This window comes from Mustela nivalis (genome assembly GCF_964662115.1).
Source record: "Mustela nivalis genome assembly, chromosome: 20".
NCBI lineage: Eukaryota > Metazoa > Chordata > Mammalia > Carnivora > Mustelidae > Mustela > Mustela nivalis.
Window position 1 is genome coordinate 2943857 of NC_139039.1, and position 18436 is coordinate 2962292.

The 18436-nt window shown below is 37.2% G+C and overlaps 1 protein-coding gene across 1 annotated transcript in view; it reads right to left on the reverse strand.

Annotated features, from left to right (window-relative positions):
- Positions 1-18436, reverse strand: part of PSD3 (pleckstrin and Sec7 domain containing 3) — a 733176-nt gene that overhangs the window by 656010 nt on the left and 58730 nt on the right. Inside the window, exon 3 of the mRNA XM_082715136.1 lies at positions 5621-5669. The gene's annotated coding sequence lies outside the window, so the exon portion shown is untranslated. The remainder of the gene's footprint in view (positions 1-5620; positions 5670-18436) is intronic.

Here is an 18436-nt window from a genome sequence, read left to right on the forward strand (position 1 = left end):
CCAATGGCACAAATGTGCCATATCTCAACAAACATTAACTCTTGTTTTCACAATGAAGCTCAGCTTAGGAGAGGAAGATCTTTTTTTTCTTTTTTCTTTTTCTTTTCTTTCTTTTTTTTTTTTAATTTTCAGCTTTTTTTTTTCCATTTTGTTTTATTTCTTTTCAGGGTTCCAGAATTCATTGTTTATGCACCACACCCAGTGCTCCATGCAATACGTGCCCTCCATAATACCCACCACCAGGCTCATCCAACCCCCATCCCCTTCCCCTCCAGAACCCTCAGTTTGTTTCTCAGAGTCCACGGTCTCTCATGGTTTGTCTCCCCATCTGATTTCCCCCAGCTCACTTCTCCTCTCCATCTCCCAGTGTCCTCCAAGTTATTCCTTATGCTCTACGAGTAAGTGAAGCCATACGACAATTGACTGTCTCTGCTTGACTTATTTCACTCAGCATAATCTCTTCCAGTCCCATGGATGGGACTGGAGGAGGGCAACCTTAATAAGTAACAGGATCTTTTTTTTTTTTTTTTAAGATTTTATTTATGTATTTGAGATAGAGTGCTCAAGTGGGGAAGGGGCAGAGGAGAGGGAGAAACAAGTTCTCCACTGAGCAGGGAGCCCCACATGTCACCCCACCCGGGTGACAGGATCTTACCAGAAGATCAGGACTGTAGTTTTCATTCTGTCATTTTTTTAGCTGTGTGGCATTAAGAAGGTGATTTAACCTCTCCTGCCTTCCTGTGCATAATCATCCGAAGGCAGAAGGCTAGCTCAAGCCTCATAAGGTCCTTTTTTCTCTAATATCTATGATACAAGCACTTCGTTTAGTTAATTAACTGTTGACCTCATCCTCCCCTCAAAAAGAGAGAAGTACAGGGGCACCTGGGTGACCAGTTGGTTAAGCTTCTGCCTTTGACTGAGGTCATGATTCTAGGGTCCTGGGATTGAGCCCTGTGAGGAGCTCCTTGCTCAGTGAGGAGTCTGCTTCTCCTTCTCCCTCTGCCTCCTCCCCCTCCCTGCCTGTGCTCTCTTACTGTCTCATCAAATAAATAAATAAAATTGTTAAAAAGAGAGTGAGAGAAGTACAAATAAGTGATTACCCAAGTCCCATGAGGTGAAGAAAATTACATTAATGGAAAAGCTTCTATAGGTCAAATGATATAAGTCAGATCAGACAACCCTCCAAACCCTGAGATTCCTTGAATATAATACTTTTAGTTAGAAATAGTAGCATACTAGAGGTGACATGAAATCATGTAAAATGTACTCAGCACAGGGCCTATAAGATAGTCAGGCACCAAGAAATGAAAGCTTCTAATAGGAAAAAAATGATTTTGTTGTTAACTTTTTGTAGAAAGATCCTCATGTGATGTACATAGTCAAGTGTATTATCTACACTCAAGTGTATTATCAGGCACACACATTTTAATTCAATATTATGTATTATCTCTATGAAATATGCTTCATTTCAATTCCTCATGATTATGGTCTAATTTTACTACAATAAATAGAAAGTTTAGGAATGTGTTTACTCAGAAGACAGGATGGTCTACTAAGAAGAGTGTGGGGTTTCAGGCTATCAGGAGATGTTCCTGGCTACAAAAATTAAGGAACTTGTTGTTAGATGTGGTGTGCCACCTTTGAAGCAGGGACAATTTCTGCTATCCTGAGATATCTCTTGACACATAAAGCCTCAACTTGTGCCTGACCTAATCCAGGGCATATCTCCCTGCGGGATGCATAATCAAGTCTTATTCACAGTGAAATTTTACCTTTGTTCCTTTACCAGATGGTTGTCTTACAGTGTCAAAAAAATCTTGAAAGCCTTGGTTGGCTTCAGTGGTGCCCAAACTCAAAGGTGCTGAACCTTGAATTTGAACCTGAATCTTTAAAAGCAAAATTCTTTCCCTCTTGGTTGTCGTTCTGTCTGCTCTAGTACTGTAAAGTTACACATTCCCTGCCCCTACCAAAATGATCTGCCAAGTTTAGGCTTGGACCTGGTGTGGATGTTAGCCAACAAAGTCAGACCTTTCAGTACATTTGGAGCTCCCACACATAAGCAAGTGGGTTTGGGAGCCTGTTTGCTGCCTTGTGTCTGTAGTATGGGATACGAGGGGCTGAACTGGTACTTATGGGATGCTTGCATTGGTTAAGAGCCATTGTAGCCCTACCAAATCTTTACCTAGAGGATGTATTTCTGTCCTACCTTGTTCTGGTATTTCCTTTTCATCACCTAGACCACCACCAATTCACTCAATACCTACTAGAATATTCTTTCAGGGCTTGGTATTGTCTCTGTAATGACTTCCATTTTTCCAATGTCTGCCCTTTACCCCTACAGACTGTCCTTGGACCAACCCAGATAAACTTTCTAGACGTGGCAGTTACCTGATACCTGATTCGTTGCCACAGAAGTTCCCCAAAATGACCTCATCTGGACTAAACCCCTGGACTTGTGAGAGATCTTCATGATCTAACTTACGTACCTACCACCTCCTTGCTATCTGCCCTCACCATCTCACTACATGCCGGTTGGTCTTCTTCTTTGTCCCAACTGGGACTTGTTAAATTTGGCCCTACTTTTGGTCCTTTGCATTAGCTGAGACTTCCAGCTATGTGTTCTTCCCACCTGATTTTACACGATTTGCTTCTTATCATTCAGATCTCAGCTTACTCATTAACATTTTCAGAAAGATCTTTTTTGATAACCCCAATCTCTTCCACATCACTCATTAAAATCTTTACATAGCATTTGCCACTGATATGCTTGTATTTATTTATTTATTTTCATTATCATGTGCCTCTTTGTCTAAGTCTTGCCCTTTAAACCCCTCCATGCCCTACCATTCAAGCTTCATGAGAGCAGGACCTCTACTTTTTTCACCTCTGCCATGTCCCAGCGCCAAAGATAGCTCTTAATATATAGGAGTGCCTCAGTAAATGGTTAATAAGTAAATGAATGTTAACTCCATTTTGGGTAGAAGGGAAGGCAGAGACCATCACTTGGCTAATTCCCTCATCTTGGCCACCACATAATCACTAGGTTCTCATTTTATTTCCCACGGAGTATACCTAACATCTGCAGGTGTAAGCTACAGAGCATAAAATAATTGTTCTGCATTTCATCACAAGAACACCATTGTCCTAATTTTAAAAGGAAATTCAAATATAGTAGTAAAATAATGAGACTTCTACTATATACTCACTTTTTCAACATATTGATATAATTCCTTCCAACTTTTTAAAATTGGTTTACCACTAATTAAGCAAAACTCACATTTCAGCACATTCTTGTTTATTTCCCTCTCTGTCCCCACCAGCCCTCTTTTTCCTTGGCCACACCTGAGGACTGCCATGCAGAATTGTGGTGGCAGAGAGATACTGGAAGGAGGAGATGATGGATCAGGCTAAGATAGGGAGACACCATTTACATGCTCTCCACCTAACTGCAACGGGATTTAATTGTGTGTGACAGGATGGACACAAAATTCCAAGAAACTGAGAATTTTCCTCAGTGAAAACAGTGATAAATGACAAGCTGGGTTGACCTGAGTCAGTGATAGAAAGAAAATCCAAGGCACAACTAGAAATGATGTGGTTTAGCTGAGAACAGCTTGAAAACAATCTGGAAAGCATTTCCTAGGTTGCCATTAGAAAAGGAGCACCTCTGAATAAAAGCAATTTTCAAAAGAGTCTTATCTCACATAGATGTGCTCAACCACATGGCTGTTATTCCAGCCTGCCCTTACACACACACCCAGAGATGGTAGTGACTGTCAAAAGCCAGGCCCTGATATGGAGTATGGATTATATGTGTAGATAGTATATAGAGTATGTCTGTAGAACTGGAAACAAGATTTATGAGACTTCAAATAAAATTTAATGCATGCTACTCAAATCCTATTTGTAACAAATAAATTTTGGATTCTATAGAGCATTTCCCTACATTATCTTCCTTGGTCCTTATAACAATCTCATATAGCAGGTAGAGCAAATAATATCATCCTTAATTCAACTGAGATAATTGAAACTCAGTGTGGTTAGGAAAATTGCCACAACATCATATATGTTGTCAGGTTCCTTTATAGGTTTAGTACATTCAATTGAATCTAAGAAATGACATTTTTCTAAATGTTAATTTTGAGAAACTTATATTAGCCTAAAAACTTGTCATAAAACTTTGATTTTTACGAAGTCAATGGAGTATATAGGTCTACCTCATTTTAAATAAAATGAGTAGGCAAGATTCCATATTTTCAGAAAAGAGAAAATTAGAATGGGTGGGAATTGTTCACTTTATAGAAGAAATCTTAATTTATCAAAAGAATGTGACATGACTTATTTAAATAGTTCCTTTAAATGTATAATAGAATATTTTAAGGTATCTTTATTGATGTATGTATACTGGTACATTTTAAGTGATTAAATTTATTGTAAATAGGCAAACTAGAATATACAATGAATTCCTTTAGATAAATAAGAAAAAGCAAACAACACAAAAATGGACAAAATGTATTGCCACCTGGGTCATGGATGGTGAAGCAAAAGTTCAAAAAACATCTGTTTAAAGCCTAAAAGTTCAAAAAACATCTGTTTAGTCCCCACCATCTTTCCTTCCTACTAGACACATGGTTGTCGAGCCAAGGACTACATTTCCCAGCATCCTCCTAAGGATGCATCTATAAAACTAAGTAGTGCTAATGCAACATGAGTGGAAGAAAAGTGTGTAGCTTCTGACTTACATGCCTATAAGAAATTGCTTTCCCCCAAATTCTCTAATCTTTCCTCAAAAGTTGGTATGTGGCAACAACCTAACTAACCACAAAGACAAGGATGATAGCCTAAGTGATGGCAGTATAACAAATGGAAATGTCCCTGAATAACTGCATGCTACAAGCCACCTTACTAGTCCGGACTATGCAACACAAGATTGCTATGCAAGGAAGAAATGTCTTTCTTTTTTAAACTACTATATTTGGGTGTAGGGGATATTTGTTATAGCAGCTTGGACTTTATGCTAGCTAATGCAATGTTCAACCTAACCCATAATCTATGAAATGCAAGTTAAAATAAGATATCACTTCATACTCTAAGGTTTTGGCGATATCTTGTGAAGTAAAAACATCTTGTGATAGTAAAAATTGGCAATATGGAAAAGAAATTGTCATATATTTCTATCAGGAGTATAAATTGACACAACCACTTAGGGAACAATTTGTCAATATTACTAAAGTAGAAAATAACCATCCCCTGAAACTAATTTGTTTCACTTTGAGGCATTGTGACTTTACATATTGAGACATATCTAGAGTGGTTATGACATCACTTGTATTCACAAAAATTGGAAACAGCCTAAAAGTCCATTAATAAGAGGATGGATAAATAAGTTGTGATATTTTCATATAATTGAGCACAATCAGCATTTAAAACAAATGAACCACATCTATATGAATCAATATGAATAAACTTCATAAACATAATGTAAGAGAAAAAGAAGCTGAAGGATATGAACAATATGATAGTATTAGGTAAAATTCAAAATATGCAAAGCATAGTTATTGTTTTGACTGCATATATATTGTAACAAAGGTATGAAAATGCAGTCTGAAAGAAAACATACCAGATTCTTGATAGTAGTGTCTCTGGAGAAGGCAGATATGGAGATGAATCTGTGGAGAGAAACGGAGGACTTCAAAATTATTCATAATATTTTATTTCTTTTGTGGAAAATGTCATGCAAAAATCGTTAATATTTGTTAATTATGGCTATTGGGTACAATCAGGAAGAGTGAATTTTGTGCATCTCTCCCCAACTCCCCTTTCAATGACACCACTATGATGGCATGAAGCTGGCCACTGTGGAAGTATTTACATCACAGAAATCAGCAAATGTTACAAATCATAACTCCCCCCCACCCCGCGCCCCAACTGGAGAGTCAGTTGTTAACATTTGTTTATACCTCTGGATACAATGTATCTTTTAATTAATCTTACTACTTTTTAATGCTTTTTAAAATTTTCAAAATACAAAAAAATTAATTTTTCCAGAATTTTTTGTCCACAAAGCATCCTGTATACAGGTGATGAAAAAAAAGTAAAGCATCTTTAAGAAAGCTATAACAAAACAAGTTTTATTTGACTTTTGAGAAAACGTGGTTTATCTGTGTTGGGAGAAATTCCAGACTTCCTATTTCTTGCATAATCTCAGGAGAAAGTGTCTTCAAGTCATATATGGCATCCTCTGTGCAATAAGAAACTTCCTGCCTCTTCTCAAAAAAGATAATGTCTTTAATAACTGCCAGAATCCCTACATTTGCTTCATGAAATTTTAGTTATTGAATCACAATATTTATTTCTACTTGTGTTAAAATAAATCTGGATTTAAAATGGTTATGATATCACCTTGAATGTGTATCATTTGAGCAAGCCTCTGCACCTATAACCTGAGGTGTAATGTAATCTCATTTTCTGAACTCCAGATCAGGATATGTGGTCATACAAATATGGAAGACCATAGGGCAGGATGTTTTTTTTTTTTTTTTAAATTTTTGGGGAAGTGGACGAATCTTTTTTTTTTTTTTTTAAAGATTATTTATTTATTTATTTGACAGAGAGAAATTACAAGTACACTGAGAGGCAGGCAGAGAGAGAGAGAGAAGGAAGCAGGCTCCCTGCTGAGCAGAGAGCCCGATGTGGGACTTGATCCCAGGACCCTGAGATCATGACCTGAGCCAAAGGCAGCGGCTTAACCCACTGAGCCACCCAGGCGCCCCAGGATGTTTGACTTCAGTCCTGTCATTAAGATTTTGGGCTTTCTATTGTTCTAACCACTGTACCAGGTAACAAAGACTATTTATTCTTCATTAATCACATAAGAATGTTTTGTCAACCCTAATTCTTGGAATTATTATTTTAAAATAACTTCCAAATTTTTATTAAAAAGTAAAATATATTAAATGTAGAAAACATAGATGTCAAAAAATAACTTAAGTAAAATCATCCATCCCTAATTTCATGACCCAAAGACAATAACCATTAATGGTTCAATAAATAATTTTTCAGCTTATTTTGTGTGTATTTACATTTTCCTTTCAAAATAATATTAGATCTTATACACTGGACTTTTTATTGAGGTATAGTTGGTACACAATGTTACATTAGTTTCAGGTGTACAACACAGTGATTTGACAAGTCTATATTGTATACTCACCACAAGTATAGCTACCATCGTCACCATACAATGCTATTACAGTATCATTGACTATGATACATGGACTATACTGTACCTTCCATCCCTGTGATTTTTTCATTCCATACATATAAACTGTTTTAATTGGCTTTTTCTACATGAGACCCTATCATTAATTTATTTCAAAGTCACTTAATTTTCTTCAAATGTGTTATTTTTATAGCTATATAACATTACATAACTGTAATCAAATTCATAATTGTCTGCAATTATTCCATATGGTAAATAATGATGTGATCATCATCCTAGTAAATCTTTGCACACATCTCTGTTCCTTTCTTTGGGATAAATCTTAATAATGTAACTCCTGAGTCAAAAATTATGAATATTCTTCAAACGTGTTTTGCTTATTATCTTTATGAAAATGGATTATTCATGTAAAAACTTTATATCATACACAAAAATACATTTCAAGTATATTAAAGACAAATGTAAAAAGTAAAATTTTGTATCTTAGAGTAGATTAATGAAAATACCTTTTATAACATCAGGTTTGGGAAAAGAAAAATACAATCAACAAAGGTGACATTAAATACTTTTGAGTATACTAAAATGTAAAACTCTTGTATAACAGAAGACACTATAAAAGACAGACTGGGAGAAAATGTCTGCAACCTATAGAAATACAAAAGAGTTGGAAGCCAGAACATAAGAACACTTAAAAATCAGTAAGAAAAATATAAGCAATAGAAAATGGGTGGAGAATATGAAAGGCAAGTTAAAAAAGGTAAAAAAAAAAAAAAAAAAAGTAAAAAAAAGTTAAAAAGGTGGGGGGAATCTGAATGGTTAATCAACTTAGGAGATGAGCTCAAATTTGCTGGTAATAAACAAAATGTAAATTAAACTAACAAACTGGATCATATCCATCAGAGTGGCAAAAATTTTAGAGCCTGACATCAAATTTAACAAGAATGTGATATAACTGGGACTCACATGTTGCCAATGAGAAAGTAAATTGGTTCAAACATATGGATGAGCAATTTGGTTGTATTTATGAAAGCTACAAAGAACCACCTCATTCAAGCTCAAGCCTTTCCCATAGTTTCTCATATCCAGTGACTAACAGAGGTGGGTATATAAACATCTAACCAGTTTGGCCCAAACCCAGATGACTCTGACAGGTCAGACCACAGGTCAACCTGTGTGACTGGTTGAGGTTGATGCAACTTGACTTCCTCTTCCCTTCCACAGGTACCAAGAGCATTCCCTAATTAACATTCTTCAGGCTGAGCTCTGACTCAGGGTCTGTGTCCTGGGGAATCCAACCTATGAGGTTGTTATCAGGAGTGGGATGACAAAGGTAATACAAGGTTTTGGAAATGAATCACTTGCTACCTGGCTAGTACTGAGGAGCTCCTAATCAGTGGTAAATAAAGCACAAAAAGTCCCTGGCCAAACTGGCTACCTATAGTGGATTAAATAGTGTTCTCCCCCATCACAATGTTCATGTCCGCCCAGAACCTCAAAAGGTGACCTTATTTGGAAATAAGGTCTTTGACTTTTTGACACCATACACACAAAAAAATTCAAAATGGATGAAAGACCTAAATGTGAGACAGAAAACCATCAAAATCCTAGAGAAGAACACAAGCAGCAACTTCTATGATATCATCCATAGCAACTTCTTACTAGACATGTCTCTGGAGGCAAGGGAAACAAAAGCAAAAATGAACTATTGGGACTTCACCAAGACAAAGAGCTTCTGCCCAGTGAAGGAAATAATCAACAAAACTAAAAGGCAGCTTACAGAATGGGAAAAGATATCTGATTGGAGGTTAGTATCCAAAATATATAAAGAACTTATCAAACTCAACACCAATAAACAAATAATCCAGTTAAGAAATGGGCAGAAGACATGAACATTTTTTCCAAAGAAGACATCCAGATGGCTAACAGGCACATGAAAAGGTGTTCAATATCACTCATCATCAGGGAAACACAAATCAAAGTTACAATGAGATATAACCTCACATCTGTCAATATGGCTAAAATTAACATGGGAAACAACAGACGTTGGTGAAAAGAAAAGAGAACCCTCTTACATCGTTGGTGGGAATGCAAGCTGGTGCAGCCACTCTGGAAAATAGTATGGAGGTTCTTCAAAAAGTTAAAAATAAAACTACCCTATGACCCAGCAATTTCACTTCTAGGTATTTAACAAACAATAAAAAAATACTGATTTTAAGAGATACATGCAGTCCAGTGTTTATAGCAGCATTATCAAGAATAGCCAAATTGCAGAAAGAGACCAGATGTTCATTGACTGATGAATGGATAAAAATGTGGTATGTACTTATATACATACTTATACACACACACACACACACACACACACACACACTGTGGAATATTATGCAGCCATCGAAAAGAATGAAATCCTGTCATTTGCAATGAGATGGATGGAAATAGAGTGCATTATGCGAAGTGAAATAAGTCAGTCAGAGAAGAACAAATACCATATTATTTCACTCATATGTGGAATTTAAGAAACAATACAGATGATCACAGGGGAAAGAAAAAAAAGGAGAGGGAGGCAAACTATAAGAGAGGCAGGTAACTATAGAGAACGAACTGAGAATCGATGGAGAGAGGTGGGTGTGGAGTGGGCTAAATGGGTGTGGGTATTAAGGAGTACACTTGTTATCATGAGCACTGGGTGTTAGATGTTAATATTACCCTAACAATTAACTAGTGAGAATTTAAATAAAGACTTGAAACATTAAAACATTTTTTTAAAAAGACAATAGGGTCTTTGAAGATGTAATTAGCTAAGGATTTCAAGATATAATTATCTTAGATTTAGGATTGCTTTAAATCCAATGACTGACATCCTTATGAGAAAAGGGGAAACAAGAAGACAGGGAGAAATAAGGAAGTTGGAGGCATAAAGTATGAAGTCATAAAGCCGTAAGCCAAGAGATTTCAGGAGCCACCAGACACATAAGGAAGAATTCTCCCCTGAAGCATTCAGAAGAAGCATGGCTTGACTGATACCTTGATTTCAGACTTGCAGCCTTCAGAACTATGAGCGAGTAAATTTCTGTTGTTTGAGCCATCCAGTTTATTATGACAGCCATAGGAAACTAATATTTGGTCTGATTGTTAAAACTTTCACCAGGAGCAAATTGAAATGGTATACCAGTGGGAAGACATGCAGTGACTGGTATAAAGTACCAGATGTGTCCACAGTTTGGAAAGTTGTAACTATAATGTAATTCAGTAGCTATTAATAAGATAGGTTGACACTCTGGAAAAGATAAGGGAAACCTGGAAGCAATTTACAGGCAAATGAGAGCCAAATGTGGAGGCAAGCGGACCATTTTGAAGCATACCATACAATAGGGTCTCAAATGCTAGATAGAGAAAATAGAGAAAGGAGGTTACCAGGCTTAGGAACTAATTGTGAGAACAGCAGACCTCCAAAAAAGATGAAACTTCCAGCCAAGGACATCTGAGTTGATTTCAGCCTCTCTTTCAGTCTTCAAATTCCTAACTCTCTGAGCCCTCTGGGGCTATAGAAGTGGGCTACCCCCTCCCTATTAATAGCAGTGTGCCCCCTTACTTGAAGAGAGTGTTGAGACCTCCACTCACAGGGTATGTATCCCCATCAAAACCTAACCCTTCCTCACCTATTTACCTCAGCCTATAAGTAGGGTTAAGATCACATCCCATATGGTGAGAATAGAGTGTGAGGCCACATCCTTCCCTTTCCTGTGAGAATGGTTCCTGACAGCATACCCAATAAACCTCCTGGGAGTCCATTTTTATCTCAAGACTTCTTCTGGGAAATTCTACCCGAGACAATAAGGATTGTCACTTATCCCAGGGTTTGGTTATTTGCATACAACTTCATGTTTTTAAATAAGTTTCAATATATTAAAAGAGGAAATTGGGAAGCAAGGGTGATGAAACTAGTATCTTTAACTTTGTCCACAGTAGATCTGACAGCTCTGAAATCTCCATAAATTGTTCTAAATTCTCTGGCCTTCCAGTAAGTTCTATTAATGAATTTAAGAACATTTGACCTGTAATAGCTCTACACAAGCTTACAATTTGCTAACAGAAAGACTGCCTGAAACTAAAAGCAGGCTTTGCACACAACAGCCTTCTTGCATATTGGAAACAAAGGCCTCTCAAGGGATTTCAGGTTTAGAAAGTCACATTCATGCTTGGAAATTTATGGGTTTAGCATTTTCCATTAGGCTATTCCATATCTTTAAGTTTTAGATCAGAGGATTGAGAATACACAGGCATGGTCATGGAACATTAACTGGAAATAATGAAGCTCTCTCGAGTACCTCTGTGCCATTCCAAGGGAGATGCTTGATTTAAAGTCCACGCAAAGTCCACTCTGCCTTTCCAAATTAAATTATTTGAGACTAAATGTGAAGAGTTAAATAATTCTTAATACAACAGAAAACAAATTCTCATGGTGATATGACCCAGAGGAGAATTGGCAGTGATGCTTCTTCTTTAAGTTGAAAGGCATTGATGACCTTGAATTTCAGTTAAGAGCTCTTTCTAGAGCTCTACCTCAGTGAGAGCAGACATTGTTCCAGGGGCTTCCACTCAAGCCACAACTGAATCGTGGCTCACCCAGTTGTTGAAGGCTCATTCAAGTGTAACTGGTACACAAAAAGAGGAAGTGGGGTTCATGTTTGTTTAAGAAGGTCGTCTCAGCCAGTGCTAATATAATTTCCTTTGCTGGCAAAATGAACAGAGAAGTCAAGATATGTGAAGTAATAGTCTTCAGCACTCAGTCTAGCATCTTAAAGCAGTGCAGATGCATTGGCATGAAAGGAGTAAAGTTTAAGAGCTAGGCCAAAAGCACTTCATTCTATGAAACCATCATGAAAGCCAAAAAAAAAAAAAAAAAAAAAAAAGACAACCATAGAACATAAGAAAATACTCCTTCATATGTACCCAAGAGAAATGAAAACATACGTCCACACAAAAACCTATACACAGAGTGCCTGGGTGGCTCGGTGGGTTAAGCCTCTGCCTTTGGCTCAGGTCATGGTTTCAGGGCCCTGGGATTGAGGCCTGCACTGGGCTCTCTGCTCTTCAGGGAGCCTGCTTCCCCCTCTCTCTGCCTGCCTCTCTGCCTACTTGTGACCTCTCTTTCTGTCAAATGAATAAATAAAATCTTTAAAGAAAAAAGTTCTTTTTAAAAAAAAAAACTATACACAAATGTTTATAATAATCAAAAAGTAAAAACAACCTAAATGTTCATTAACTGATAAACAGATAAACAAAATGTAGTATATCCACACAGTGGAATACTATTCAGTCATGAAAAATTATGAAGTACTGATATAGCATGCACAAACCTTGAAAACAGATGCTAGGTGGAAGAAAGCCGTTGTATAAACATACCATATGATTCAATTTCTATGAAATGTTCAGAGTGAGCAAATCTAATAAGACAGAAAGTAGGTCAGTAGTTGCCTAAGGTTAGGGGTTGGGTCATAAGCAGAGAATGCTAATCAGTACCTGTTTCTTTTTGAGAAGGAAAATTCTCTAAATTTAGAATGTGGTGATGGTCACACACATCTTTCAATATATTAAAACCATTGAATTGAATTATATACTTTAAATAGGTGAATTTTATGATATGCAAAATTATATCTCAAAAAGACAAAAAACCTTATAAATTTACTTCATTAATTCTTCATTAATTCATTAATTCTTCACTTAGTGAACTTCATTAAGACTGCTCTATCCATTTTTTCCTCTAGACCTAGGTCAGAAATAGAAAGGAACTGTTCATTCTTAGTCTCCTGGGGGAAAACCTGCATGTTATTCTATAGCTTATCTGAATTTTACTTCATCTATGTATATTTTTCATCCAGGCTAGAGCTATATACAACAACTTCCTAACTAGAAAGTATATAAGGATGGAAAATTAATGTGAAAGAGCTTTTTGAATGCACTTACTTAGCGTGGTGATACTATTGTCAGAATACTGGAGATCTGTGCAACTGCTTATTTTCCATTCTGTATCCTTCACTGTCTTTGTTGTGAATTATATTATTTTTCGGTAAACATTCTGTCACTTCTGAACCTGTCCCACCTAGGAGAAGTGTATTTCCCAGTGAAGCTGGGTTTGCTTGGGTGACTGGCTTTGGCATAGTAGAGTGGCAAGTAGTGACTCCTACTTCCAAATAGATGTTTGAAGAAGCTTCTGGATTTTCTGCCAACCTTCTTCTAACTATCCAACAATAGAAGTGAGCATTCCAGAAAAAATGCATCTCTTTCAGGTGAGTCCCAGAGGAAGGTCACATGGAGCAGAATTGAAGTGAACATCAGCCCAAAGCACGATTACCTGACAGGCCCTGAACTTTAAGAGAGAAATAAATGTTTGTATTCCACTGGCTCTTTTGTTTTACACATCTTATCATGGTGAAAGCTGACTAATGCAATTATCATTTTATTCATTGAAAAAACATATTTTGAGCACTACCATGCATTAGATTCTGTGGTTATTTTCTAATATATAAAACTTGGTCTCTTTCATAGTTGAGCCCCTTAGAGACTAGAAGGTAAAATACAAAAGGACACAATAAACAAAATACAAAATATGTAGTGAGTGACATGACATATATAAAACATAGTAAGAGGTTTTGAGCAGAAAGATATTCTTTCTGCTTTTTTAAAGTTTTTTTTTTCTTTTTCTTTTTTTTTTTTTTTTTTTTTGGAGAGAGAGAGCGAGAAACAGACTCTCTGTTGAACAGGGAGCCTGATGTGGGGCTTGATCCCAGGACCCTGGGACTATGACCTGAGCTGAAGGCAGACACTTAACCAACTGAGCCACCCAGCACCCCTGAAAGAGATTATTTCTGACTCAGACAGATCACAGAGCTTCTTGCAAGAGGTGGTATTTCCATAATCAGTTTAGAAGATGAAAATCCAATTGTATATGGATTGAAAGTAAAAAATATTATGAAGATATTATGTTAAATTGTATATATGTACAATTATATATATATTATATCATATATATCCAATTGTATATATACAATCCAATAAATTGGTGAAGGTAATTTAATATGCTGATTTAATACCACAGAATGAACCCTAATACACTATAGATTTCCAGTTGTGTACAAATGTTTTCTTTTTAATTTTTTTGTAGGTAAACTAATTTCTCTTTCATTTTCTTTCTTTCTTCACTCTCTCATTCAATTATTTAAAGCACACTCAAACCACAGAGCACATCCAGAGTGAGGTAATTACTTTTCCCTGAGCACAGATGTGCTTCACAGTGAAAACATAAATCAAGTTCACTTACATGGAGTGTAACACTTACAAGTTCACTTGAGGGAAGAGCTCAGAGGAGAGGTGGGGCCATTAGAAAGCTGTCTCCACTGATTTTAATATTGGAAGAGGCCTTTACTACTTTAATCCCACTCCATCATTATCCTGGTGAGGAACACAGGTACAGAAAAGCTGAGAGACTCATTCAACCACACAGCTTGTTAAGTGGCAGCCATAGGGACTGGGGAGTAGGCCTCTTGATTCTTGACTCTGTTCTTATATGTATTGGTCATAACCCCAGTCAGATTTTTTTTTACCTTGCCTATGGTGAGTTCAAGCTAAAAACTGAATGTAAAAGTAGTTTTGGGGCACAAGTACCTATAGATTCTGGACAGTTTACATACGCCTGGACCAAAGAGGACACTTGTGACTTCACAAGGGTGGACCACAGTCATACAGGCATAAGGGCCCACTGTGGACAGAACTTACGAATTTTTTCAAGATTAGATAATGTTCTGAGACAAGATTATTGAGTGGGGAAGACCTTTACAAATAGAGGGGATAGTGTAGATAGAAACAAAGAAATGGGGACATGCACTTAAAGAAAAGCCGGTGGTCTTATTTGAGGGCATATGAAAAGTGTCTCTTAGTTGAGATAGGAGTGTGGGTCCTATAGCCCATACTGAAATAGCAATGAATTCACCCATGCAAGCACCAGGGTGCAGAGAAGTCCACACCCAAGGACTAAACAAATTGCTCTTCTCACTAGGTGCCACTGTAGGACAGAGAACAACTAGAGCTCTTGTACTTTCCCCAAATGCTAGGTCCGCCCTGACTGTGATGCTAGACAAGACTCTGGAATTTACATCATCTTTCAAAGTGGAAGAAGTGGGTAGGGAAAATTCGAAAACAACTTATGGCAATAGGTTTACTTGGAACTGACTATACTTTTTAAAAATATTCTCATTTGATTTTTTATTTTAAGCCCACTATAGTTAATATACAGGGTTCTATTAGTTTCAGATGTACTTTACAGTGATTTAACAATTTCATACAACAGTCTCTGTTCATCACAAGTGCACTCCCCAATCCCTATCACCTATTTCACCCATGCCCCCAGCCACCTCTCCTCTGGTAACCATCAGTTTGTTCTCTATAGGTAAGAGTCTGTTAAGGTAGAGGAAGGTGCAGTAGAAGAGTAGAAGGACTCTACGCTTATCTTGCCCCATGAACACTACTAGATAATGATCATATCATCCTAAATAACCCAGAAATCAACCTGAAGATTGACAGAACAAACTCCACAACTAAAGGGAGAGAAGAGGCAATACTGAAGAAAGTAGGAAGTGTGGAGATATAGTTTAGAAGAGAAATGGATCTTGAGCTCTGCAGAGAGGAGAGAGCCATGATCACAGAGAAGGGCAAGAGAGAGAAGAGCACACAGGGGAACACACAAAGAGAACATTTTCTCAAAGCGATTGGCTTGGAAAATGAGAGGGGCTGAATTATATGAGCTAATGCAACCAGTGGAGCTTAAATCCTGAAGTTTTAAAGGTCAGTGGGATTGGCTTGGATAGAGCATGGAGGGCACTGCCTAACTCCTAAAGAAAAGGCAGACAAACAACCACAGTTGTACAGCATGGAAATAGCAATTTGAAGAGCACCTAGGGCATGAAGTGGAGAGATTATTTACTCTTTGTAAGAGGCAGCATTCATGGAGACACTATTCCAGGGAGAAAGAAGCTGGCCAGTGCCATTTCTCTCCCTGGCTTCTCAGCACAAACACAGAACCACCTGTGCGAAGCAGTGCAGGGCTGTCACTGGCTGCCTAACTTCCTTACACCAAGTGCCACACCTCTGCATTCTGGTGGGACTTCCCTTCTGAGAAAAGCTTGCTGCAATCCCAGTGCAGTGGTCCCCTTCCACAGAAGACTAGCAGAAACCCCTGTCCACACCATGGCTCCTGACCAAGCATTCTACAGGGCTTCAGTTCTATTGAAAGGAATACTAGGCCTCATTCCATGAGTAAACCAGAGCACGTCTAGTCAAAACTCACCACATTTAGGCCAGGGACCAAACACTGCCCACTACAGGCAAGGAAAGCCTCTGCAGACAACTGGTCCGAAGGATATAGTAACCAAAACATAACACCACAGCTCATACAGCACACACTGGAGACACTCCCTGAAGTGCCAAGCCCTGGGCACAATATGACCTTTCCTTCATAAGGCCATTATCTTTAAGCAGGTGACATAACTGGCTTTTCTAAGAAGAAGGAAGAGACTTATACAAAATGAGAAGATGAAGGAATTTATACTAAATGAAAGAACAAGGTAAGGTCATCGCCAGATATGTAAGTAACAGACTAAGTAATAAGCCTAATGGAGTTGTTTTGTTTTGTTTTGTTTTCATTTTTGTTTTTGGGGAGGGAGTGGGGAGGGAGGGACAGAGAGAGAGGGAGAGAGACAATCCCAAGCAGACTCGATGCCCAATGCAGAACAACACAGGGCTTACTCTCACTGTAAGTCTCACACTGAAACTACAACCTAAGCCAAAATCAAGAATCAGACGCTCAACTGACTGAGCCATCCAGGCACCCTGATGCCTGATGGGTAATTTAAAGCAATCCTCATAAAGACACACACTGGGCTTGAGAAAGAAATAAAAAACATCAGTGAGACCCCTACAACCGAGAAAAAAGAGTTAAAAAGAATTGATAAGAGATGAGGAGTATAATAAACAAGATAAAGACACCCTTGATGAAGAGCAGGCTGGAAGAAGCAGAGGAACTAATTAGTGACATAGTGGATAAAATAATGAAAAAGAATGAAGCTGAGTAAAAGAAAGAAAGAATTATGCAACACAAGAATAGACAGAGAATTCAGTTAACTCCATCAAATGTAATAACATTTGTATTATAAGAGTCACAGAAAAAGAGAAAGAAAAGGGAACAGAAAATTTATTTGAGTTAATAATAGCTGAAAACTTCCCTAACCTGGGAAAGGAAACAGATGTTCAGCTCCAGGAGGCACAGAGAACTCCTATCAAAATCAACAGAAGCAGGCCAACACCAAGACATATTGTAATTAAACTTGCAAAATATAATGATAAGAAAAAATTCTAAAAGCAGCAAGACAAAAGAAGTCCTTAACTTATGAGAAAAAACCCATAAGGTTACCTGGAGATTTCTCAATAGAAACATGGCAGGCCAGAAAGGAGTGGCATGATATATTCAACATGTTAAATGAGAAAAAGTATGCAGCCAAGAATATTCTATCCAGCCAAGAATATTCTATCATTCAGAATAGAAGGAGAAATAAAGAGTTTATACAAACAAAACTTAAAAGAGTTCATAACCACTAAATCAGCCTTGTAAGAAATATTAAAGGAGATTCTTTGAGTGGAAAAAAAGAGACCAAAAGTGACAAAGACAAGAAAGGATCAGAGAAAATCTCCAGAAATAATTACAAAACAAGTAATTAAATGACAATAAATAATATCTATCAACAACTACTTTGAATATAAATGGACTAAATGCTCCAATCAAAAGATATAGGTTGTCAGAATCAGTTAAAAAACAAGACCCACCTAAATGTTGCCTACAGAACTCATTTTAGACCTGAAGACAACTGAAGATAAAAGGTGTGGGAATGGAGAAATATTTATCATGTAAATGGATGTCAAAAGAAAGCCAGAGCAGCAATATTTATATCAGACAAACTGGATTTTAAAACAAAGACTGTAAATGGAGATAAAAAGGGACAATTCAACAAGAAGATATAACAACTGCAAATATTTATACCTCCAACATGGGAGCACTAAAATATATTAAAAAATTAATAACAAACATACAGTAATTCACTGATAATAATAGAATAATATTAGGGGACTGTAACACCCCACTTCCATCAATGGACAGTTCATTTAAGA